Genomic DNA, 25,751 nt, shown 5'->3' with positions numbered 1-25,751 from the left:
CGCCGGTCCCTGTTCAGCGGTGCTTGCCACGCCGGGGCCCTGTTCAGCGGTGCTTGCCTTGGCGGGCCCTGTTCAGCGGTGCTTGCCACGCCGGTCCCTCTTCAGCGGTGCTTGCCTTGGCTATGGAGTGAACCACACCTGGCCAATCCCTTCCGCTCAGTCTGCCTCGGGTCTTTTCGTTGCGGGGCCCTCCTGTGATGGAGTCCTGGGTCCCTCTGGCTCCTCCGATACCCCCGGGATGGGGCTGGTGGGGCCCTCCTGGGCAGGTCTGCTGCTCCCTGCCTTTTTTGCCTTGCTGCCCTTGCCCTCCTTGGCTGACTCGCCGTGGCCCTTGGATCCCTTCCCCGATGTGGCAGGTGACGGGGCAAGGCTACTCTCCTTGGGGGCAGGCGTATCAGGCCTGTCGCGCCTGCCCTTGAGTTTCTTGGTCCTTTTCCCAGGGGGGGGGGGGCTGGCTGTGTGAATGCTGCTGGTCGACGTCCCTGCCCAAGGAAAGGGCGGACTCCAGAAGCCAGGCACGACCTTTTTGGGAGTTGCTGGGCTGGTGGTGGCTGAGGTGTTCTTGGAACCCTTACGAGATGGAGGGGGTGGGTCAGGTGAGGGAAAGAGGTTCACTTTGGAGAGGAATAATATTTTAGGAGGCATGGGAAGGGTAGCTGGAGTGGGTATGGGAGTGGAGGAAGAGGATGTGGTTGTAGGTGAGTCATGTCTGGTGTCTTTGGGTGCAGGTGCTTGGGCTGGAGGCTGTCGTGAGGTGGATGGCTGTTGGGTGGGTGCCTGCCTGCGTTTGTGTGGTTTGGAAGCAGGGGTGACAGACACACTGGGAGAGGACACAGGTGACGTGTACATGGCAGTGGGGGTGGTGACTGCAGGTGTGCGGACTGGTCTGGAGGGTGTGCTGGTGATGGGTGTACTGGCTGATGGTGGTGTGCATGCAGGTGTGAGTGTAGACGTCACAGGGAGGGAGGAGGGAGACGAGGAGGTGGGGGACACAGAGGAGGTAGTGGCTGTTGGCATGTCTGCATCTGGATGTTGCTTGGGTGAATGCTTGTGTGTTTTGTGGTGCTTATGTCTGGATGAGCTTCCCTTGGGTGTTGAGGTGTGTGCAGGCTGGTCTGTAGGTGTGGATGGGATAGGCAGAGGAACAGGGGAGTGGGACTGGGTGGAGGCAGTTAGAAGAGGGAGGCTGGAGACAGGGACAATGGCTGCCGTCAGTGCTGAGGCCAGAGCGTTGAACGATCGCTGCTGGGCAGCCTGACCCGAATGAAGGCCCTCCAGGTATGCATTGCTTTGATGCACCTCCCTCTCCACACCCTGGATAGCATTCAAAAGGGTAGACTGCCCAACAATGATGGTCCTCAGGAGGTCAATGACCTCCTCACTGAGGGCAGCAGGGGTGACTGGGGTAGGGCCTGAGGTGCCTGGGGCGAAGGAGATGGCCGGCCTCCTGAACGCCGAGGGGCTGCTGGGAGGGCGGAGCTGGTGCGCTGGGTGGCGGCTGTACCTGTACTTTCGGTGGGCACGGATGTTGCCGCCACCGCAAGGGAGCTCCAATCCGAGGACGTGTCGCTGTCACTGACGTCAGCACGGGTCCCCGTGGTGGAGCTCCCCTCGCCCTCCGTCTCACTGGTCACCTCGGAGTCCGTTGCATGGGCCTCCGGGGCCATATGAGATGCAGCTCCCTCTTGCGACGATGCCAATTCTCCTCCGCCTGATGATGCTAATGCACAAATTGACAGAAAAACAAAGAAAATGGGGGTGGGGTGGAGAAATAAAGACAAGTTGAGTGCATGCATTGGGGAACCGTTGGCGGAGAGGACAGACACAAAAGCCCCCTGCACTACGCTGCGAACTTGGGGTACACTACTCAATCACTGGGACATGCCCTACAAGCCTATGGGCGACAACTGACCACATAGAAAACACAGGTCCATGACTAGCGTAACTAGGCACCCTACAGAGGTGGGGGGCGGGGCACAGGACCATACCTCATGGAGGGGCCTAGCCTACAGAAATCGCCCTGGCCTAGGGATACCCACAGCCCTCCTCCCCCACCCAGACACCTCCACTGCGCGCCAAGTCAGCAGAATGAGAGTGTACTCACCCCCTTGTGTCTGCTGTGATGCCCTCAAGCGCCCATCCAAATCGGGGTAGGCCACCGCCAGGATCCGGGACATCAGGGGTGTCAAGGTATGACTGGCACCCCTCCTAGGTTGGGAGGCCATCCCCAGCAGAGCCTCGCCGGTCTTCCTGCTCCCGCGGCGGATGTCCTCCCACCTCTTGCGGCAGTGGGTGCCCCGTCTGTTGTGGACCCCCAGGGCCCGGACGTCCTTGGCGATGGCACGCCAAATCTCAATCTTCTGATGGGCGCTGACCTATGTGACATGTACAGGGGGAGGAAAAAAACATCATCACTTTTCTGCATGGTGGGTGTGAGTGGCCCCCCCTCCCCAACCTTGCCATGTGGCAGATGCTCTCATCTGTCGTGCCATGCATTCCTCATTCGCTCCCCTCCCCACCATCGTACATCCACCCCACTCATCCCAGGCATTGGCCACTAAGCATGGTCCCAGTGTACTCACCTGTTGGTCTGGAGGACCGTAGAGTAGCGCATACTGGGGGAGGACCCCGTCTACGAGCTTCTCCAACTCTTCTGAACTGAAGGCGGGGGCCCTTTCCCCAGTCGCAGCAGCCATTGTCACTTCCAGACCGAGGTCACAGCAGCACTTGCAGTATAGGTCCTCTCCTGTGGATGATCAGGTCTCGAGTGATTAAGCAGATAGAAAATGGCGGTTACGGCCGTGGCGGTGCGTACCGCGGCGGTGCGTACCGCGACCACCGGCGCACATCGCCATTGGCTCCTGAAACCCATAGGGCTCAATGTTATCCAATGCGGCTTTGCGCCGCGGTCTTCGACCTCCTACCGCCTCGGTGTGCCACGCCAGCGCAATGACCTCACTTCACATTGTCACACTTCACAGGTCAGGCAGCCGCCATTTTAAGGGCCCACATGGCTTAATTCGTACTGTGTCACACATGCCTAGGCCTTGCATCTACACTCATACAAGCCATTCATTCCAGGGAGAAACCTGTACTGTGCAAGCTGTGTGAACTTACCTGTGGGTTGATTGACTCTGTGCTCGCTGTTGTCCTTCATAGGCACCGTCCGAGGGACTTGCGAGGAGACGGAGAAATGTTCCTGTGTACAGACCGCTGGTGGACCTGTCGACAATGGAAGAACGACATGTCATCCTGACCTACAGACTCAACCGTGCCACTATACAGGAACTGTGTGCCCAGCTGGAGCCAGAGCTGATGTCACCCATCCGCCAACCCACAGGGATCCCCCCTCTAGTGCAGGTTCTGTCAGTACTCCATTTTTTGGCTAGTGGATCCTTTCAAACTACAGTGGCCATATCTTCTGGGATGTCTCAACCTATGTTTTCCAAGGTATTGTCCAGAGTGTTGTCTGCCCTGATGAAATACATGCGGAGCTACATCATTTTCCCTGAGGTGGGTGACTTGGCTACAGTGAAGGGTGATTTCTATGCCCTTGGACACATTCCCAATATCATTGGTGCCATTGATGGTACCCATGTGGCTTTGGTCCCCCCAAAAGACGATGAACAGGTGTACAGGAACCGAACGAATTATCATTCTATGAATGTCCAGGTGGTGTGTTTGGCTGACCAGTACATCTCCCATGTAAATGCCAAGTTCCCAGGATCAGTGCATGACGCGTACGTCATGCGAAATAGCAGCATCCCTTATGTGATGGAACAGCTACAGAGACAGCGTGTGTGGCTAATTGGTGACTCTGGTTACCCCAACCTGCCTTGGCTATTGACCCCAGTGAGGAATCCCAGGACACGGGCAGAGGAACGGTACAATGAGGCCCATGGGCGTACAAGGAGGGTGATCGAGCGGACCTTCGGCCTCCTGAAGGTCAGGTTTAGGTGCCTGCATATGACAGGGGGATCCCTAATGTACTCACCAAGGAAGGTGTGTCATATCATCGTGGCCTGCTGCATGCTTCACAACCTGGCTTTGCGACGCCAGGTGCCTTTCCTGCAGGAGGATGGTCCAGATGGTGGTGTTGTGGCAGCTGTGGAGCCTGCGGAGAGTGAAGAGGAGGAAGACGAAGAGGACAACACAGACAACAGGGACAGAGTGATACAGCAGTATTTCCAGTGACACACAGGTAAGAATTAACTCCAGCATTTAAAACTAACTGTAACAGTACAGGCTCTCTACTGTTTAACCTTTCCCACCAATGTATGGTATCTTAGTTGTGGATTTCCCTTCCTATTTCAGTTATCTGGTCCCCACGGAGTGCCCTCTGGTTTCTTTCCCCATGGACTACCGCTGTGTGACACTGATATGTTGTCATCACAATGTAACTGCACAATTTAGGTTGGTTATGTCTAATACATTTGGTTTTAATGAAATAAATTACAGACTCCAGATGGTTTTGGTGAAATAATTGTGTTTATTTAAGTGATGAAATGGGTGAATAGTTCAAGAAGGGTGATGGGTGATGGTGGAGGCATGTCCTTGGCAGAGTCCAGACTCTCGTTTGCACAGGTGCGTTGTCCATATGCCTGTGGAAGGTGGAGCAGGGGCAGTTCTAGGTTGGACAGGGTGAACAAGTGGGACAGTGGGATGACATCCGGGGGGATCCTTTCCTGGCGGGGGTCTTGACATCCTACTCTGTCTTCTTCCTGGATCTCAGGCCTTTCTTGCGGGGTGGTTCCTGTTCTGCAGGGGGTGGGGTCCGGGTGGCCTGTTGCTGTTGTGTGGGGGCCTCCTGACCACTAGCGCCAGCGGAGGTGGTGGGCTGTTCTTCCTCCATGCTAGTGGCAGGGGCCCTTTGGGAGGCCACAAGGTCCCGCAATGTGGTAACAATCTGGTTGAGTGCCACCACGATTGTACCCATTGCGGAACTGATGGTGCGCAGTTCGTCCCGGAACCCCATGTACCGTTCCTCCTGCAGTGCCTGGATCTCCTGGAACCTGGCCAGGACCGTCGCCATCGTCTCTTGGGATTGGTCGTAGCCTCCCATGATGGTGGTGAGGGCCTCTTGGACAGAGGGTTCCCTAGGCCTGTCCTCCCTCTGTCGCACAGCAGCCCTACCAGTTCCCCTTTGTTCCTGGGCCTCTGTCCCCTGGACGGTGTGCCCACTACCACTGCCCCCAGGTCCCTGTTGTTGTTGGGGTGGTGGGTTACCCTGGGTGCCCTGTAGTGGTAGACACACCGCTGCTTGACCTGTCCTGGAGACAGAGGCATGGGACTGCTGGGTGGGTGCTGTTCTGGTGTTTCCTGAGGGGGGTAGGTCTTCTGTGGCCTGTGGCTGCCTGAGGGGAACCGACTGTCCAGAGGTCCCCGATGGTCCGGGCTGGTCATCAGGTTCCAGGTCGACAGAGCTGCTGTCATCACTGGGGGCCTGTTCTGGGGGTGGGATGGACATTTCTGGACCCTCCTGGCTGGTGCGTTGGCGTTCGGGTCCTGCAGGGGTAAAAGAGTATGGTTATTGGTTGTGTGTGTGCCATGGCGTGCGATTTGTGTGTGCCCTTGTCCCCCAGTGCTGGCATTCCCTTGTGGGAGGAGTTGTGAGGGTGGTTTGTGGGGGTGGGTGGGTATGTGCAGTGGTCATGCTTAGGTGATGGGTGTCCATGGTTTGTGTTGGCATTCAGGGGTTGGTGTTGGGTTGGGTGGGTTGTGCTGGTGAGACATTATCAGGGAGGATGTGTGATAGGGGTTTGGGGGTGAGGGTGGGGGTGTGGGTTGGCATGCTGGCGGTTGGGGGGGATGGAGTAGTTGAGATTAGACTTACCAGAGTCCATTCCTCCGCCTACTCCAGCGAGGCCCTGAGGATGCAGGATGTTCAAGACCTCTTGCTCCCATGCTGTGAATTCGGGTGGGGTGGGTGGGGGTCCGCCGCCAGTCTTCTGCACAGCGATATTGTGCCTTGACACCATCGAGCGCACCTTCTCCCGTAGGTCGTTCCAGCGTTTGATGATGTCCTCCCGATTTCTGGGATGCTGTCCCACAGCGTTGACCCTGTCTACGATCCGTTGCCATAGCTCCGCCTTCCTGGCTATTGTGGTGTGCTGCACCTGTGTGCCGAAGAGCTGGGGCTCTACCCTTATTATTTCCTCCACCATAACCCTGAGTTCTTGGTCCGAAAACCGGGGGTGCCTTTGGGGTGCCATGGGGTGGTGTGGATGAGGTGTGGGGTGGTGTTTGTGGTGATGAGTGTGGTGGTGTGTGGTGCTTTGTGCGTAGATGTGGTGTGGGTGATGATGTTGTGTTCCTGTGTGTGTTGTCGTTTGCCTTCCCTGTGCTCTCTCTCAGTGTATTGCACCTTGGCTCGTAATTTCTGTTTGTGGGGGTTTGTGGGTGATGTGGGTGTGTGTTTTATAGTTGATTGATTGTGTGGGAGTGGTGTTTGTATGTGTTTCTGGTGTGTGTATTTCATATTGTCCAATGTGGCTGTGTTTTAGTGCTGGGTGTGTATTCTGACCGCGGCAGTGTGTACCGCCAATGGAATACCGCGTTTGAATGACCGCCGCGTGGATTCGTGAGTCGTAATGGCATGGGCGTATTTCTGTTGGCGTGACGGTGGAGGTTTGGTCATCTCCAGTTTGTCGCTGCCCGCTGATGTGGCGGACTGCAGTGGAGGTCGGATTTTTGGAGGTTTGGCAGTTGTGGGTCAGAATGTCCGTGGCGGTTTACCGCGGCCGCGGCGGTCTTATGGCGGTCTTCTGACCGGCGGTAAGTGCCTTTTACCGCCGAGGTCAGAATGACCACCTTTGTTTCTATCATGCTTAATAGATAGGCACACATATGAAAACTAGGATTAAACAAGTAATGAACCCAAAATACCTTTCATGTCAACCTGGTACAATATTATGATGCACTGCTGTGAAAATAGATAGACCTAAATACTCACCTTATCCTAATATACAATGCATGGGGGTCATTGCGGCTTTGACCACCAGTTTGCTAGGTCAGCAAAGACCCTGACTTCCACTTTCCTGGCAGAGGATCACCCACCATATGTTCACATCCCTGCCTGTTTGGAAGGGAACTTACTGCATACATTACATCTAGTGTGTATGGCAATTGTTCTGAAGGCAAAGCAACAAATTATTACAGTTCAACTTCATTTTAGATCAAATACAAATTAGTTGAAGATACTAAATAGTGGTCTCCAGGGCTTGTGCCATCTACAGAGATGACTTCTGGTAGACATGATGTGCAAAGTGGTTGCAGACAGTTGTGCTCTCAACTCGAGACAAGACTGAGGGGTCTTGCAAATAAGGGTGTTGAAGGGCAAGGAATAGTTAAAAGGATTTGTTGGTGAACCCTTTTGAACTGAAATGAGTATTAGCCGGGGAGCTGAAATTCTGGTAATTGGAAAGAATATGGAGAATATGAGGGAAACTGAAAATGTCTTTCTGGGTGCAGTAACAGAAGCAGAAACGGTGATTTATTGCAGGAGAGCTGAGCTGTCTTTCCATGGGTCGTTAAGAAGCCGTTGGTGCCACTTAAGAAGGATAAAGATTATTTATACAGTCACTGAGGACATCTACGACAGAATGCCTGATGTAAGCATTAGGCAGCATACTTTGACAGGACATGTGTATGTGGGACTGCAGCACAGACTCTTCTAGAAGAATTCCACAAAATGCTGAGCTTTCCTGGATCAGTGGCTTTAAATAACCTCTCACCTTTAGGTCGAATTAAAACAGTGCCACTAATCCCTGGGGCCAGAGGTTTGCTCGTCCAAAAGTCACTGGTATTACCTCAGTGACCACCCATTTCCTACCTCCCCTCTGTCATATATCTCATGTATGTCTTTAGAGTGAGGACCTGTTCCAGAAGAGGATCTCAATTTGCAAGGTTCCCCCTCACAGAACCCATCATGGCCACTTGGCCTGTGGAAAATAATCTGAATGACACCAGAACCACGGTTAAGATTTCCAAGGATGTATTTTGTTAAATGGCCCTTTCTGGCGTGGTTGGTCCATCAGTGGAGAAGAAAGGGCATGGGATGGCACAGGGAAAGAAGCAGCAGGAAGTCTAAGCATGGTCTATTCTGAAGATACGGCACCCTCATACAGAACTGTCTAGCCATCTCATAAGGTGCATACTGTGAATGCAAAGCTAAACGTTGCTTTTTGAAAGTGTTTCGGAGGAGTCAGAACAGAAGTTACTGCAGACCTTCTATTTTGGTAACGAACTCAGCAGTAATATCTCTGCTATCCAAGTAACTTTCCTTTCCAATGGTGGCGGGTTTCCACTTTATTCTTTCTGTTAGTTTGTTACCTGCCACAGAACTATGCCTTCAGACTCTTGATTTCCTGCACTTACAACCTCCCTAAAGACCAGATGTACAAGGCCATTTTGCAACTGCAAAAGCTGCAATTCGCGAAAGCATCGGGGTTGTGCCTGCAGAATGGCTTTTTGTGTGTGTCCTTGCCAGCATTAAAAACATTTCTGAATCGCAAAATTGATTTACAGACCCACACTGAAATGCTATTAGTAAGCGGCATGGAAAGGTAATTTCTTTCTAATAGTAGTTGGACATTGTTTGTATCAAAGTTTTAATTTGTCAGTTAATGACACCAAAATAAAAGTGCAAACTGATTTACAAACTGGAAGGTGTCCTCTTAGGGCACAGTCTGATTTATTAATGGTGTAATTAGCCTCGAGAAGAGCACTGCCAGCAGCTCATTGTTTTCCCAAATGCAAAACTTTTAATAAACTACAATCAGTTCTTTAAGGAACCAATGCGGCTTTAAAAAACAGTCGATCATTGATAGCCTATTTTTGAAACATTGGAAATGTGTGGACAGAATGTGGTGCTTGTTAAACACTGGAGTAGTGCAGAATTGTTATGGGAGATATGGCATTGTTTTTTTTCAGTTTTCTTTTCTATCCTCTACATGGTAAATACAACTGGAAAAATCAAATAAAAATATGTTTAAAAACAAAAAAAGGCTTCCTCTTTGATAAAGCAGCAGACCCAGGGATAGTGGTCTGCTGTCCCTTGCAGGCCTTCATCCCTGTGTTTGCAGCCAATCAAAAGAGTTTTCCAATAGACCTGGCTAATTAATATTTATTAAGCAGGTTATTTTGCAACCCCTGCATTTGGACATTGGGCGATGTGGCCTAGTAGTTATTAAGTTGCATTGCAAAATAAAGACTGGTCACAAAAAGTCGATATGCAATTGTAATTAAGTTTTATTATCAGCCTTTTACTACCTCTGCCAGAAAGTTCCAGTCTGCACAGTACAACTTTACATGAATAAATGATCTGAGCCTTTTGATTTGTTCTAGTGTATTGTTAGGGCCAATTGATTTTCTTGGTTTGATATTAGGCAGGTCCTTGACAGTTGCTGAGCGAGATGACTACTCAAAGCGTCCTAAACATTCCTCAACATGGTACAAACGTTTTTTTTTGTTTACCCAGAATTTCTGATTAAGTATTCTACTACTTAGTAGTACTAGAAGACAGATTTGTTTCAGACTGATTTGTGTTTCCTTCTGAATGATCAGTGCTCATGCTGAGTACTGAGATCTGCTTAAATAATGGTGTAAGCTGATGGATGCTGCAGTTAGTGTGCTCTGATTTACCTGATTTTAATTGAAGCTGTTTATTTTCCACTCAACATTACATGCAATTCCCTGTATTAAAGGGATGTCTTGTTTTTCTACTTGATATCATGTATCAGAAAACTACCTTTTATCTGGTGTGTTTCCCTTCCTACTCTATGCACTACCTGCCACAGTAGCATTGTGAAACCATACCACCACTCCTGTGTTTCACTAAAATGTGTATTATTTATTTATTGGATTTTTGTCTTAAGACAAAAAGCTAGTAAATAAAACTCCTATGGAACACAATTAGAGAGGGATGAGGGGTTTGGGCTGACATGCACTGTAATGGAAACAGAGATTAAGAAAATATACAAATTTGGGGAAAACACAGAGAGAGACTTATAGAAAAAGAGAGCATGAAAGAGAAAGGTAAGACAAAAAGTAAAGAGGAGAACAAAGATGTGTTGATAGCAAAGGGAAAGACAGAACATAAAGAAGAAAGAAGGCAGAAGAATGATGGATGAAAATAAAGAAACATAATAGAGAGAAGACACGATGAAAGATAGGATGATAAGATGAAATAATGAGTGGATGGAAAGGAAGGGTGAAAGGAGGGTGGGGTAAACTTGCTTAGAACCCTTACTGTTACAAGAGATATGGTTCAAGTGAGGGTATTTAACTTTTCTGGCTACTCCCCTAACCATTTACTCCAGTTTGCAACATAAAACAGACAGATATCATATTCAATGGAGTGACCTTTATTTTAAATGTACATAATTACAAATAACTAAAAATACATATCTGAATATACAACTCAAGTCAATCAGGCAGTAGGTAGCTCTTGGAGAGTTTTAACAGTATATCCAAAGTCTTTTGCGTACTGATGGTCCTTGTTGCGCTGAACAAAGAACTGCAGCTTCCCCAATGAAGTGTAGAGGCAGGCATTCTCCCTTTCCAACTGTGCCCTGAGCTTCATGGCCTCCCGCTCTGGTTTCTGCTCCTCTGAGATGGGGATAGACACCTCCAGCTCCTTGGTGGGGCATGGTAAATGAGACAGGTGTGACAGCTGCAATCTTTCAGGCCTCTGGTCTTTGCCACAGAATGCTGTGGCATGATCTATGGGAGCAGCAGGTCGAGCAGCAGGTGGATTTAGAGCTGGTTCAATTGGCACCTTGAGTGTAGCAGAAGGAAGTTCTTTTGAAGGAAGCTGAATGGCTTTGCTGCTATCATTTCTCATTGTACTTCCTACTTTTGGACAACGCTGTCCATTAACAGCTAGAGATCTAGCTCTGTCTTCAGAAAGTATTTGTTTGTCTCCTAGACATTTGGATTTAGTCATATTCATTGTTGAGACTCTATTTTCATTCCCTTTCCTCATTTCCTTTCCGGGCATTATTCTCACTCCTAACCTTGTGTTAGTGGAATCAAGGTGGATCGAGTTTTTGTCAACCAAAATTTCCCTGATAACCGGCAAAACGGTCTGAGTGGAGACCTTGTTGTCTCTTTGAGCACTCGCCAGTGGCTTTTCATTAACCTTTGCAATCAAACGTCCAGTGCTGCTTGGATGGCCTTCTGTAGAAAGTGGAGCTGCACGATTCCCAGAAGCACGAGCTGCACCTGTGCTCTGTCCTTTTTTTCCAAGCGGATGGAAAACCTGAATAGATTCAAGCATTTGCAAACTGAGGCTACTCCGATGACGTTTAAATGACACTTGTTCTGTTTCTGTACATGCTTCCTTTCTTTTGCCCTGGGTTTTCTTGGTTTTCCCATTTACCTTTAGTTTGTTTTCTGGATTAACTGTTGTGCTCTTATTCTCACTTCCAGGACAAGCACATTTGTACTTTTGCAGGGATTCTTTTTTGTTAAGGACAATGGTCTGGCTCTTTGCTTTTTTGGTAGGCTGCTCCTTAATATCGCTCTTTTTCCTTTTGGTAGCTTTGCTCACATCAGCACCAGAATCACTCCTCAAAGCTCCAGTTCTAGAAACATTTGTGGTATCAGCTTTCTTGACAGGTTTAGGAGCGGACATCATTTTTCCGATTGGAAATGTTGCAACCTCTTCTTCCATGGAATCCTTGTCATGCGATTGCTTCAACTGGATGTCTTCTGATGCTGAAGTGTACAAAGTATCATTTACCATCAACATACCTCGTATGCCTTGCTTTTCTTTGGTGGTATCATTCAGATCCAGTGTTTTTGTCTCATGTACCTCAGACAATTGGGTGTGCCTCTGGCTTATTTTCCCAGGAGATTCCACTTTCTCTGCTCTTTGCATAGGATGTGTCAGTTTGCTTCCCCTTTGTGCTAAAAGTGTCTTCTCCTCTCTTGAATCCAGGGAAGATGAAATTATTTCTGAATTTGTGACTTTGGTGACACTTTTGTATCTGTCTACTGTTGTATGGACTGTTTCATTTGCAATTGTATGTCTAATTGTTGGTCTTCCCATGTCGCTCTGTGGTAGAGATACAATTAAAGCAGACGTATTCTGTGAAGATTGTGACATAATTTTCAATCTTTCATTTAAAGAATATCCCTTGGTAACTAAATCTTTGTTGAGATTTCCCCCTGGTATGACGTTGTGGAGGGGATTAGCGTAAGATAATATGGGTTGAATATCTGGAATCTTTATTTGCAACAATGGTGTCTCCAGAGAATCCTGGGGAGTATCAGAAGTGCTCACATGCGGCAAAGATTTTCCTTTCAATGTGGTAGTAAATACGCTTCCTATTTGTTTTTGTCCTAGAAAAGAAGAATTAGTCTTTTTTATTCTGCACTTATTGATCACAGGCTGAGGAGGATATGATGACAAATGTGTTGCTGCTGTTTGGACATCCAAAGGAGCTGGACCTAGGAGTACCCTGTTGTCCTGGTAAGCAGTGTGGTGGATGGAGACATCACCTCTGCCTTTCAGGTTTTGTTCAATTAGATTTGGCCTTTGGCTGTGGACAACTACACCATCATTCTGAAGACCTGGAACATAAGAAGACATCATAAGAAAGGTAATTATAAAGCATCCACATTATCAATTGGCATATGTTTACTTCTATTAGCAGTGCAAAGAAAAACATCTTTAAGTCATTATGCCTGTCAGAATCTCACAGCGTGTCAAAGGTTACTGCATTAGCAATGCCCAACTCAAAAGTTCATAGTGAAAATAAGAACATTGATTTGCATGTTATATGTTTCAGTATTTCTTTTTACAATATGAGGACTGCAAAAAGATGTTTCTTATACATAATGTTTCTGCTAAATGCAGAAGGATGAAGTAAATTATAGCAATTACAGCATAAACTCCTATTTACAGAAGGAAACTAGACAAGAAGGATCAACAGCAAAGTGGGATCAGATCTAAAGAACACAAAAACTGGAAAGGGAAGAGGGCAGTAGAGAGAAAAGTGTAAATAAATTGAAGGAGTCAAAAAAGGCAGAATGGAAATCAAGAGGAAAACTCCTTCCGGCTTCTCAACTTTAGCATTCAGTACCACTTCTTCCCGATATATTCAATCTCACTGAAAATCACTTTTATTCTCCTCTGTGAGTGAACTATGGGACACGCACATATTCAGGCTCTAAGGAACACCTCTACTTCGACACTAATGTGAAGGCGTAATTTTGCAACTGTATCTCCACTGTGGGGTTCCGTTGTGTAATCCAATGTCATGTGTTGACCAGTAATAAACTTTTGAATAGTTTGTGTGCCCTACGTATTAATGTGCCTGGGGCAGTGTGTAATATGTGCAATCAAGGCACAAATGTTTAAAATTGGGCATTATGTAATATCACCATAGTAATCATTCAGAGGAGATGGGATTAAGATGGACCTTGCAGTCCCATCTGACAGAAATATGCATGAAGCAAGCAAAACAACTAAGTTCCTTGTTACAAGGGTATTGCACCCACACAGATAATGGCAGGTGGAATTACACCACTGTAAATTCTGAGTGGACAGGTATGTCCAGGTCTGTAAATCCTGGGTCTGCAATCTTTGGATCCTTGATGAAAATTCTGTTGACTTGTGCAGATGGCTTCTAATGGATCCGTCTCTAGGCAAAAAGATTTTCAGACACTCAATAAAATGGCCTGGAGGAGATTGAAATTTGGGTTTGAATGTGGAAAGTATTTATGAGAAAGTAATGTATTAGAAAATTGAAAATTTGGATGTGTTGTTACATTTCCTGAGCTGTGACTCCCATTTATGTAATATGTACTACTGAATAGGAATAAATCACATTCAGTTGTTTCATATTATATTTATAACTTATTTAACTGTATGATTTAACCCTTTTAGGGCAACTGTATTGAAAAGCGTTAATGAATTGTTCATTGAAAACACGACAAACTATCCTGCTTTAACTGCAGAACTGTAATGAGAGAAGGGGATAGCAGTTCTAAATATACTTTTAATTGTCAAAGTCTCATCTCACTCTTAAATCAATTCACATATAATCTATCCATATCCAAGACTCGGATAACTAGGAAAGGAAACATCTTTAGGCTGGACCACAGCTCTGTGACTTTTCTATGTTAAGATGTAGAAAAAGCATTTGTCAAAATAAGTTTAAAGACAGTTGGTAATACCTGTCTCCTCAACAGGACAGGACTGAAATAGAAAATGGGTACTATGGGTTAATATAGTGAAACTTGATGAAATTGAGACAACACTCTGTTTTCCAAACCCATGAAGCCAATCAAATATTTGAAGAGAGTTTAAATAGAAAAATATTGAAAGACCCCAGAGTGGATGTGAAGTAATAGGTACGACAGACACTAGGTCTTTTTGAAAAGCAGCACATTGGGCGGCAGCTATAAATGTCCATGCTGCTAGAGAATGTTCTACATCATGCAAATCAAGGACATTTTTGTTCCAGTGACCCGGGGGTGAATGAGGACAGGACAGCTGTAAATTACTATTAGCTCTTATCATAGAGGTTGATTTACAGTTTGGTGAAGCGGGTACTCTGTCATACTCTGAAGGTCCGCCGTCTAGAGTTACAGTCAGGAAGACTGTAAGTATATCAGGGAGTAAGCATGCTCCATCTCTATCACTGACATACTCCTCTGACAGTCCGAGCAATCAGAAGTTTGGCCATTTGACTGCCTTCCTTCATTTAGAGTGAGGAAATAGCTAGTTTTTACTATTCCCAACTGTTGTTTGAAATTTGCCAGTAAGGGACTGGAAAAACTTAAAATGTCCCCCAGACCAAGTGAGAAAGCTCCCATTGCATGGTGGACATTAAGGGGGTCATTCTGACCCTGGCGGTAATTACCGCCATGGCGGAGGTCGGCGGTAGCACCGCCAACAGGCTGGCGGTGCACCGCTGGGCATTCTGACCGCGGCGGTTCAGCCGCGGCCAGAAACGGAAAGTCAGCGGTGTCCCGCCGACTTTCCGCTGCCCTTGAGAATCCTCCATGGCGGCGGACCGCGCTCCGCCGCCATGGGGATTCTGACACCCCCTACCGCCATCCAGTTCCTGGCGGTTCTCCCGCCGGGAACAGGATGGCGGTAGGGGGTGCCGCGGGGCCCCTGGGTGCCCCTGCAGTGCCCATGCCAATGGCATGGGCACTGCAGGGGCCCCTGTAAGAGGGCCCCAAAAAGAATTTCAGTGTCTGCCTAGCAGACACTGAAATTCGCGACGGGTGCAACTGCACCCGTCGCACCTTCCCACACCGCCGGCTCAATTCTGAGCCGGCGTCCTTGTGGGAAGGGTGTTTCCCGCTGGGCTGGCGGGCAGACTTTCGGCGATCGCCCGCCAGCCCAGTGGGAAAGCCAGAATGACCGCCGCGGTCTTTTGACCGCGGAGCGGTCTTTCGGCGGGAACCGCGTGGCGGGCGGCGACCGCCGTCCGCCGTGGTCAGAATGACCCCCTAAGTTTGTTTTTTCAACAACAAAATCCAGATTTGGGATTTAATTTCAAAGCTACAAAAACAATATAAAAGTTTAACAGGAGGCCATCATTCTTGAAGGAGCTGTCTACGAAAATGTTAACTCATTGACAGAAACAGCCTAGACGGTGGTTCCTTGTCAATGACTACAGTTGTAGGTGAGCCAATGGACAAGTCAATGGGCCTCATTTATGAGGAAGTCACGCAGTGCACCACAGCAAGTCACCTTGCTGCCCTACACTGCGTGACAGGGAAAGGGCAGGAGTGCACCGTTTCTAAGGCAATATGCCTCATTCCTGCCCTTTCTGATGCTCTGGCATACAATGGGCTGCCTAGAGAAAAACAGGCACCCATGCATCTTGGTGCAAGTGTGCCCGTGTTGCATGCAGGATTGTTTTTAGCTAGGAGGGGACACCTTCCTGATCAAAAATAAACCCTGAGGCTTTGCAGCACACATAGAAAGAGGAAGAAACAAGTAGAAATAGAGATATTTCCCTCTCCTGGGAAGGTGTAAGGTGGAAGTTCTTGTAAATCGAGGGGTGCACTAAAATCCATAGGAGTTGCATGGGAACATCCACACAATGTCCATGGAATGCCTTTCCTGGGAAGAGTGATGCAATAAAATGGTTTGCTGAGTTGCATTACTCCAGATTTTGGAGCTACTCAGAGCCACGTAAAGTGGCTTTGCGTGGCTTGAATAATATTCTTAAGGTTTGTGTCACTCTTGCACAACGTTACATGGTGCAAGAGCGACGCAATAACCTCATAAATAAGCCCCAAAATTCAGTGGACGTTTACTTCTTCAGTGTGATAGAGCATTTTATTCTGTCACCCTCTGTCCTCTAACTATAAATCAGACACTAATACATGATCGCCTACATCGTAGCCATCCATAGCTCTCCATTTACACACTCATTTCATAGTGTAATGCTTACTTGGTAACCCAGTTGTTCCTTGACAATCTGTTTTGATATCTCCTGATGAGGAGGCAATGGGACAGTAGGTCATACTTAGTTGTGTAGTTTGTTGGCTCCTGATCTGCTGAATTCCATTTAAGACAAGGGGCATTCCATTATGAGGAACAGTGTGCTGAGTTCCTTTGTTTTTCCTGATGTCAATGGGATGGGGAACAACCCGGGAGGACTGTAAGATGGTGCTCTTCTCCGTCGGGACCAGATGCCCCACCATAGGCTGATTGTAAATGTAGATACCATTTCCAGTGCTGAAAGGAATCTGATGGCCTTGGGTGCAGTAGTTCCAAGGTTGAATCATAGGTGGAGTCTGCATCCTTAACGTCTGTATGCTTGAAAATGGAAGATGCTGTTCATATGGGTTGCTATTTAAACTGGCTGGACTAGTCGTGCTGTGGTTGGAGGAAGTTATATGTGGTGCAGACAAAAACAGATGTGCTGCTTCCTGTGGCTTACTCCCTTGGAAGAGTTGTTCACTAAATGGCTGAAGGTTTCTGCCCCCAACATGAGGTTGGTTACCAGGTGTAATGTATTCAAGAATTGGTGGGTAGTTGAACTGCATAGAAGGCTGTTGGGATATTTGCAGCAACATTCCATCGATTACATGGAAAGCAGGCATAACCTGAGGCCTATAGATATAACCAGGAACACTACCTTGAGTGGGATGGACACTAGAGGCCCATGGTGGCACCATAAGCGGAGGCCTGATGTTTGTTGCAGACAGAAGACTGTGTGGTGGAACTTTAGGCGCAAGGGGTTGTCGCACTGGATCTAGAAAAAATAAGAAAAAGCAAGTCATTTAAAAGCTCTCACTGATTTAAACCACAGGCAGAATTATTCTTTTCATATTGATACGACAACTAAACAGCAATAGATGGAGGAGAGTTTAAAATCTATTAGTTACATCCAACAACCTACAATGAACCTGAAATCAATCATTCAGGTATGCTGCTAAAAGGGAATAATACCTTCAGTAATGTATCCATGATTCAATCATCAAAAAATAATTCAGTCAAATGTAGGTCACTGGCAGCAATTTAAAGCTGTTTGAGTATGCTTTAGCAACCCTAAGCTCTGTGTTACTTGTTTGGTCTATGATTTTATGGCATGAAGGCAAACATTGTACTAATTTTCTCTTCAGTATCTCACACTCATATCTGACTCTATTGGCCTGGCAGTTATGTCAATGAAGAGTTCAGAATTATTGTTTGCCTAAGGACTTAGGCCCATATTTATACTTTTTTAGTGCCGCATTTGCGTCGCCTTTTGACGTAAAATTGGCGCAAACTTGTATTGTGCAAGTTTGCGCCATTTTTGCATCAAAAAGTGGTGCAAATTTGGCGCTAAAAAAGTATAAATATGGGCCTTAGCACTTTGCTCTACAAAGTGTGCTAATCACTGGAAACACAGTATGGACGGAGGTGGTGCTTTTTCCAATGATTAACAATGCTTGGTGACTATGTCGTGTTTACATGTCAAGTCAAGGTAAAAACAATTAAGTGCTAACGTGCTTAGAGAGCTACAAGTATAGGGAGGAAAGGAGGAGGAATATAACAAAGGATCTTCGACATTTGGATACTGATTCATGATATGTCTTTGATATGGATGGAGAGCGCTATAAATGAGAAGCTAAAATGAAAAATGAAAATTAGTATCAAGATACATTATCACTAATGCCATAGATTCAGGATGATACATGAGCCATTTAAAATCTAAAATGAAAAAATCCTTACTTGTCAAGTCTTAAAGAAGCAAGAGTGATTGTAATGATGTAGATTGAAGTCTGTCAAAATCTCTAAACCAGAAGCAGATTCTTTATCATGTAAAAACGGTGGCAAAGATGAAGACAAAGTCTTTGCTACAGCTGCCAATGTTGACACACCTGCACCTTAGCAACCCTGAAGATTCTGTGATGTCATAAAAGCATCTCACTTTGGTAAGAACCAATTATGTCACAATCTGATAAAAAAATTGAGAGGAATGCAACAGTGTTCTATCTAGGAAGCTAAAATATATGCTGGTCTGCAGTGGCACAAAAAGCAGCACTTCTCACCATCATTCATTGGAATAAAGGGGGATTATGTGAACATATCAGGTGCTAATTGATTTAGCATAAGGCCGAGAAACACTGAGGAGGGAAATGTGGCTTAGATCGTTTTAATATATTACGTTTCTTTCTTCTATACAGTATAATTTACATTCGGATTAATAGCACAGAAAGTACAAAAAGAATCCTTCTAAAATAAAATTTGATAGTAAAGATGCCTTTGCTTATCACATGCCCTAAAATAGACAGAGAGTTGATTGTATGTGAATTACTAGACCAAAGAGATATGGTTAACACAACCACCCCCTGTCCCCTTGTTCTGCCAGTGAGAGGTTTGCTGATTTCCATAAAATATATCCACCAACAGCTTTGAAACAGGCAAAACAACTATTTGGAAGCCTTGTTGCATGCAGGGTTGAGAAAATGGGAACGGGGGAGTGAAAACCATAAAATGTCTTTATCATAAAGGAAACTTTATTGGGGAAACCATAATTTAACTTATCTGGCTACATGATCTTGTACATTGTGTTACCGTTACCATGGTTCCACCCAAAAAACTGATAGAGACACTGACATTATTCTGACATAACAATAGTTTTCATAAACTTTGGTGTCCAATCTTACTCTGTTTCACTTTTAGTGCAACAGTTAAGGCTGTTAGTTTTTAGATTAATTTAGCACCTTTCTTCTCTCTGTATGGGAGAGCTAACTATTTTATTATTTGTTTAGTTTGAATGGACCCTACATTCTTTATTCTTTAAAGTGCATCTCTTTTTTATCCGTTGAATCCTTGCCTTCTTTAGAACATGTCAAGGGATTTATTTCAAACTCAGTTCATACTGAGACTCAGACAGGGGCACTTGAAGGCAATATTGTTTGCTTTTGCTGAGTTTTCTGGTCTACCCTGGGTTGCAGTGGAGATAGAACATGTGCAAATGCCTGTAGTCAGCAATCTTTCTCTAACGTGGACGAGGGATTTCCTTTAGGGATATGCTATACTCAGACATTACTGGGTTCTTAAAGGCTACACAATCAAGGTTTTGTCATAGATTTTAAGCAAACCACCTTTTGTTTGTCAAAGAAGAATCTCCTTGAGCTTCGCCAACAAGAACCGATTGCTTGCCCTGGCCACTGGTTATTTCGATATTGATTAAAAGCTTACACTGTGTAGATTGTCACATGAATATATTCTGCCTATCATGTAGATCTAAACCATGACTTTGTTGCCCTGTCTACATTCAAAGAGTTTAATCTGTTGTGGTTCCCTGCAGTATAAGTGATGTACCGTTAAATAAAAAATGAGGAATTTCCAACCTGTAATGCACAAGGATCTCTCTCAAAGTCTTTAAACCAAAGTAAAAACTTTAGAATGATCAAACTGTGATAAAGCTTGTGGCGAATTCCTGGCTACAGCTGCCAGTGTTAATACACCAGTCCCTTGGTAACCCTGAAGATTATATGAAGTCACAAAGTGTCGAAAGCTGACTCTGTATATACTGTATCAAAATTAGATATAATGTGACCAGAGTCCAGGGGTTCCCCAGAGGCTTAACGGAGGCTAAAGTAGATAATACTAATGCTCTCTTTTGTGGTGGTGTGGTTGAACAGTTAGACTATTCAAAGCGTAGTGCAAAGCATTACTTGTATACACACAGGCAATAAATGAAGCTCACTCCCAATGACTGCAAGTTGATGGAAGATTTAAAATGGGCTCCAATGGAGACTCAGGGCCCTCAGGATTTTATTTGCCAGCAGGTAAGTACCGAAGTCTTCAGAGAGCAGATCTGGTGAGCTCTGGGTGCAGGGTTCAAACTCAGCATCGGGCTCACAATACTTTTGAATATGGAGCACCTGGGGGGTCACAAGTAGGCTGCAGGTTAGGTCCAGGAGGTCGGCTCCATGAAACCACAGGCTAGACAGAGAGGAGGGTCTTCTGCTGCATGTTGCTGCACCGGAATTCGTGTTCCCCAAGGCCAGGGGGCGGGGGTTGCAGGGTACCTTTTTTAGGCATCTTTGTTCGGAAACTTCACGGGCAGGGGCGTCCTCTGGATTTAGTCCACAGACGTTGTTATGTTGGTCAGGAGGGGTCAACCCAAGGTGGACACTGGGTCGAAAATGTCAGGGGACCTGCTCTAGACTGGTGGCCCACCTGGACACAGGCCGTGGTTGTCGGGTGCAGATTAGACAGGATTTGCTGATCAGGGTGGCTCTGGAGTCCTTTGTTGGACATCCTTTTTGGATAGGGCCTCTGTCCTCTGGCGATCTTGGTCCTCTGGTGGACAGGCAATCCTCTTGGGGTTTTGAAGAGGTTGGTGGTCCTGCAAGATGCGCCGCCTTTTTGAAGCAGGTGCTTCAGAAGCTGTAGACAGGCCGGTAGGGCTGGAGCCAAGTCAATTGGTGTCTGCAGTCTTCTCTGCTGGGTGTCAGCTTAGCAGTGCTTCTTATTTCTTCTTGTTGTCTTCTTGAGGTCACTAGAAATCTGGTGAGCTGGGTTCAGGGGTGTCCTTAAATCCTGGACTTAGGTGTGCAACCGGGGACAGGGGCATTAGCCGATGGCCACTGACCATGAGGGTGACTACACCCTTCCAGTGTCCACTCCATTTGGGGAGGGTGAAACAGAACTAACCCTATGGTCCCTCAGAGAGGTGGGTCGCTTCAGCTCTGGACACCTTATGGGTGGTCCTATCTTAAGTGGTCACTCCTCCTTGTTTTTTCTAATTTTCCTGCCGGAATTGCCACCAAAAGTGGGTCTTTGTCTGGTGGGTGGGCATCTCCACTAGCTGGAGTGCCCTGGGACACTGTAACAGGAGGCCTGAACCTTTGAGGCTCACCCCCTGGTGTTACAGTTCTTGCAGGCAGGAGGTGTGAAACAATGAACTGCTTAGAATAATCTGGAGCTTTATCAGTGACAAAACCACAGCAAAGGCCTCCTTCTCAATGTACTGTCACTCCAACTCAGCTCTCTGTAGAGTATCTTCCTGTTAATGAAAGGAACAGGCTGGTCATGGCCATCATTATTGGTTTTCGGACAGGACTGCTCCCATTCCATGTTCAGAGACATCTGTCTGCACAATGAACTGCTTAGAATAATCTGGAGCTTTGAGTACTGGTGATGAAGTTAAAGTCTGTTCTATGTGGGGGGTCACAATGGATCAATACCTCATCACGAACCCCCTATAGTAACCAGTCAAGCCATGGAATGCCCTGACTTGAGTCTGGGTTGTTAGAGCTTCCCAGTCCAGAATTGTCTGGATCTTGGGCTGTAAAGGTTCCATTTGGCCTCAACCTACAAGGTGGCCCAAGTATACAACAGTGCTCTGTCCTGTCTGGCATTTTGATTCCAATCCTAGTGAGGCCTGCTGATTCCCCAAGTGGATAAGTTGATCCTGCCAGGATGAGCTAAAGACAGCAATATCATCTAGATATACTACACTAAAGGACGCCAATCCAGCAAGGACTTGATTCACCAACCGTTGGAAGGTGACATGGGCATCTTTAACACAAAGGTCCTAACAGAAAACTGATAATGCTCTTTAGGTATAGTGAATGCTTTCTTTTCCTTTGCTCCAGGTGCCATTCTGAGTTGCTAGTGCCCTGCAGTTAGGTCAAAGGTACTAAGGAATTTGGCTGCACCTAACTTGTCTCTTAGTTCATCTGCTCTTGGTATAGAGTGTACATCTGTCTTGGTGACAGAGTTGAGACCTCTGTAGTCCACACAAAACCTCATCTCTCTCTTCCCATCTTCAGAATGAGGTTTGGGGACCAAGACCAATGTGCTAGCTCAGGGACTGTCAGAGGGTTTAATAACCCCTAAATCCAGTATCTTGTGGAATTCCACTTTGATGCTCTCTTTGACTTGGTCAGACTGTCTATAGATTTTGGTTTTGACACGTAAACTGTTTCATGTGTCCCCATCATGGGTAAACAGGTGGGTGTGTCCAGGGGTCAAAGAGAAGAGCCCAACAAGCTGCTGTATGACTTGCCTCGAGTCAGCTTGCGGTTTGACACTGAGGGTGCCTGAATAGACAACTCAATCAACCGACCCATCTTTAGGATCATGTGAGAGGAGGTCAGGGAAACATGCACTCTCTGCTTCCTGCTCCGCAACAGTAACCACCAGCAAGGTTATATCTGCCCTGTAACATTAGGGTTTTAGGTGGTTTACATGGATCACCCTCTTGGGTGTCCTGCTGGTGCCCCAGTCTCCCAAGTAGGTGACCTCACTCTTCCTTTCTGGGATAGGGTAAGGGCCACTCCATCTGTCCTGGAGTGCCCTGGGAGCCACAGGCTCCAGAACCCATACCTTCTGCCCTGGTTTAAAGTTTACCAATTCAGCCTTTTGGCCATGCCACACCTTCTGGAACTGTTGGCTTGCCTCAAGGTTTTTGGATGTCTTTTTTATGTACTCAGCAATCCTTGAGCGGAGGCCAAGCACATAGTCCATGTTAGAAATGTGGTCTCTAGTTGGCAGGGGTATACACCCTTGTCGAAATAGGGGCCACAATCCTAGCCAGGGTAAGTCACACACAATCCAAATAATCCTGTGTCCACCCTCTGGTAGCTTGGCACAGAGCAGTCATTCTTAAGATAAACTGCAGAGTGATGGCTCTATCCGTTTAAAATTTAGAGTCTCAAGTCACTGGTATATGGATTTATGGCATGTGAAATCTACATAAATATAACATGAAATCTATCAATTTTAAAGGAAGAATTCCTTACCAATCATGTCACGAAGATGTAACAGTGAAGAAATATTGTAAAGAAGTGGGTTGAGGTCTGTCAAAATCTGTAAACCAGAAGAAAATTCTGTAGCATGTAAAAACTGTGGCAAAGATGGCGCCAAACTCTTGGCTACAGCTGCCAATGTTGACACATCTGCACCTTAGCAACCCTGAAGATTCTGTGATGTCATAAAGGCATCTCACTTTGGTAAGAACCAATGATGTCATATTCTGAGAAAAAAATTGAGAGGAATGCAACAGTGTTCTATTTTGGAAGCTAAAATATATGCTGTCACCAGTGGCACAAAAAGCAGCACTTCTCACTATCGTTCATTGAATAAAAGGGGATTATGTCAACATATCAGGTGCTAATGGATTTAACATAAGGGTGAGAAACACTGAGGAGGGAACTGTGGTTAAGAACGTTTTAATATATCACATTTCTTTCTTCTATACAGCATGACCTATATTCAGATTAATAGCACATGAAGTACAAAAAGACTCCTTCTAAAATAAAATGTGATAATAAAGATGTCTTTGCCTATCTCATGCCCCAGAACACACATAGAGTTGATTTTATGTGAATTTCTAGACCAAAGAGATTTGTTTAACACAACCACCCCCTGGCCCCTTGTTCTCCCAGTGAGAGGTTTGCTCATTTCCATAAAATATATCCACCGGCACCTTTCAAACAGCCCAAACAACTATGTGGAAGCCTTGACACGTGTAGGATTGAGAAAATAGGAACGGGGGATTGGAAACCATAAAATGTCTCTATCATAAAGTAAACTTTATTGGGGAAACCATAATTTAGCTTATCTCTCTACATTATCTTGTACGTTGTGTTATTGTTACCATGGTTTGCAGGAGGCTGGCCTGGCTTACAGAGGGTACCTGTTGGTACTTATACCTTGTGCCAGGTCCAGTTATTCCTTCTTAGTAGATTAGTAGTGTTCTAGCAGCTTAGGCTGATAGAGGTATCTATAGCAGAGCAGCTTAGGCTGAACTAGGAGACATGCAAAGCTCTTACTATACCACTTACATCGTATAGCACTATATCATAAGAATCACAATACTCAGAGTTACTAAAAATAAAGGTATTTTATTTTAGAAAGGTACTTTATTTTAGTGACAATGTGCCAAAAATATCTCAGAGGATATACTCCCTTAGGAGGTAAGTAAAATACATAAAATATACACACAAACCAAAATCAGGTAAGTAAACAGTTAGAAATGTAGTGCAAACACTGTAGAATACAATAGGCCTAGGGGCAACATAAACCATATACTAAGAAAGTGGAATGCGAACCACTTAGGGACCTCAGGCCTAGTTTAGTTTGTAGAGGGTCACTGGGAGTGTAAGAAAACACTAAGGGTGTCCAGGACACCCCACCTCAAGACCCTGAAAAGTAGGAGTAAAGTGACCCTACTTTCCCAGAAACACACTAAAGTCGTGATAGGAGATTATGCAAAGACCACAACTGACTGCAAAGCATTGAAGAGGGATTCCTGGACCTGAGGACCTGCAAAGGAAGGGGACCAAGTCCAAGAGTCACGAAAGTTTCCCTGGGGTCAGGAACCCACTAAACCCCAGATGAAGGTGCAAAAATGGCTGCCTCTGGGTGGAAGAAGCTGAAGATTCTGCAACAACGGAAGATGCCAGGAACTTCTCCTTTGCACAGAAGATGTCTCCCTGCGTGCTGGAGAATGCATAGTTGTTTTCATGCAGAAAGACCGCAAATAAGCCCTGCTAGCTGCAAAGGTTGCAGTTGAAGAAAATAGGTGCTGCCCGGGCGCTGGAAGGACCAGGAGGTCGCCCCTTGGAGGAGGTGACATAGGGGGAACTCAGAAATACAGAGAGCCCACGCAGAAGCAGGCAACACCCGCAGAAGCACTTGAACAGGGGTTCAAGAAATCTGAGCACAGCAGTCATCTCAACACTACAAAGGAGGGTCCCACGAAGCCGGTGGTCAACTTAGTGAGTTGAGCAATGCAGGACGGAGTAATGGGGACCTGGACTATGCTGTACACGAAGGATTCCTTGCAAAAGTGCACAGAAGACCTAGCATCTGCAGTTCACGCAGTACACAGGATTATTCTCTGGCGTGGGTAGGCAAGGACTTACCTCCACCAAATTTTGACCTATGGACCACTGGACTGTCAGGGTCACTTGGACCCAGCTCCTGTGTTCCAGGGGCCATGCTTGTCAAAATGAGAGGGGACCCAGAGAACCGGTTTTTGCAGTAGGAGGGGGAAGATTCCGTCAACCCACAGGAGATTTCTTCTTGGCTTCCAGTGCAGGGTGAAGGTAGACAGCCCTCAGAGCATACACCACCAGGAAACAGTCAAGAAAGCCGGCAGGGTTAGGTGCTACAATGTTGCTGGTAGGCTATTTGCTACTTTGTTGCGGTTTTGCAGGCATCCTGGAGCAGTCAGCGGTCGATCCTTGGCTGAAGTCGAGAGGGAGACGCAGAGGAACTCTGGTGAGCTCTTGCATTTGTTATCTGCCGAGAAACCCACAGG

The sequence above is a fragment of the Pleurodeles waltl genome, chromosome 8 (assembly GCF_031143425.1).
Source record: "Pleurodeles waltl isolate 20211129_DDA chromosome 8, aPleWal1.hap1.20221129, whole genome shotgun sequence".
In the NCBI taxonomy this organism is placed as follows: Eukaryota; Metazoa; Chordata; class Amphibia; order Caudata; family Salamandridae; genus Pleurodeles; species Pleurodeles waltl.
Note: the sequence above shows the minus strand (reverse complement) of the source record.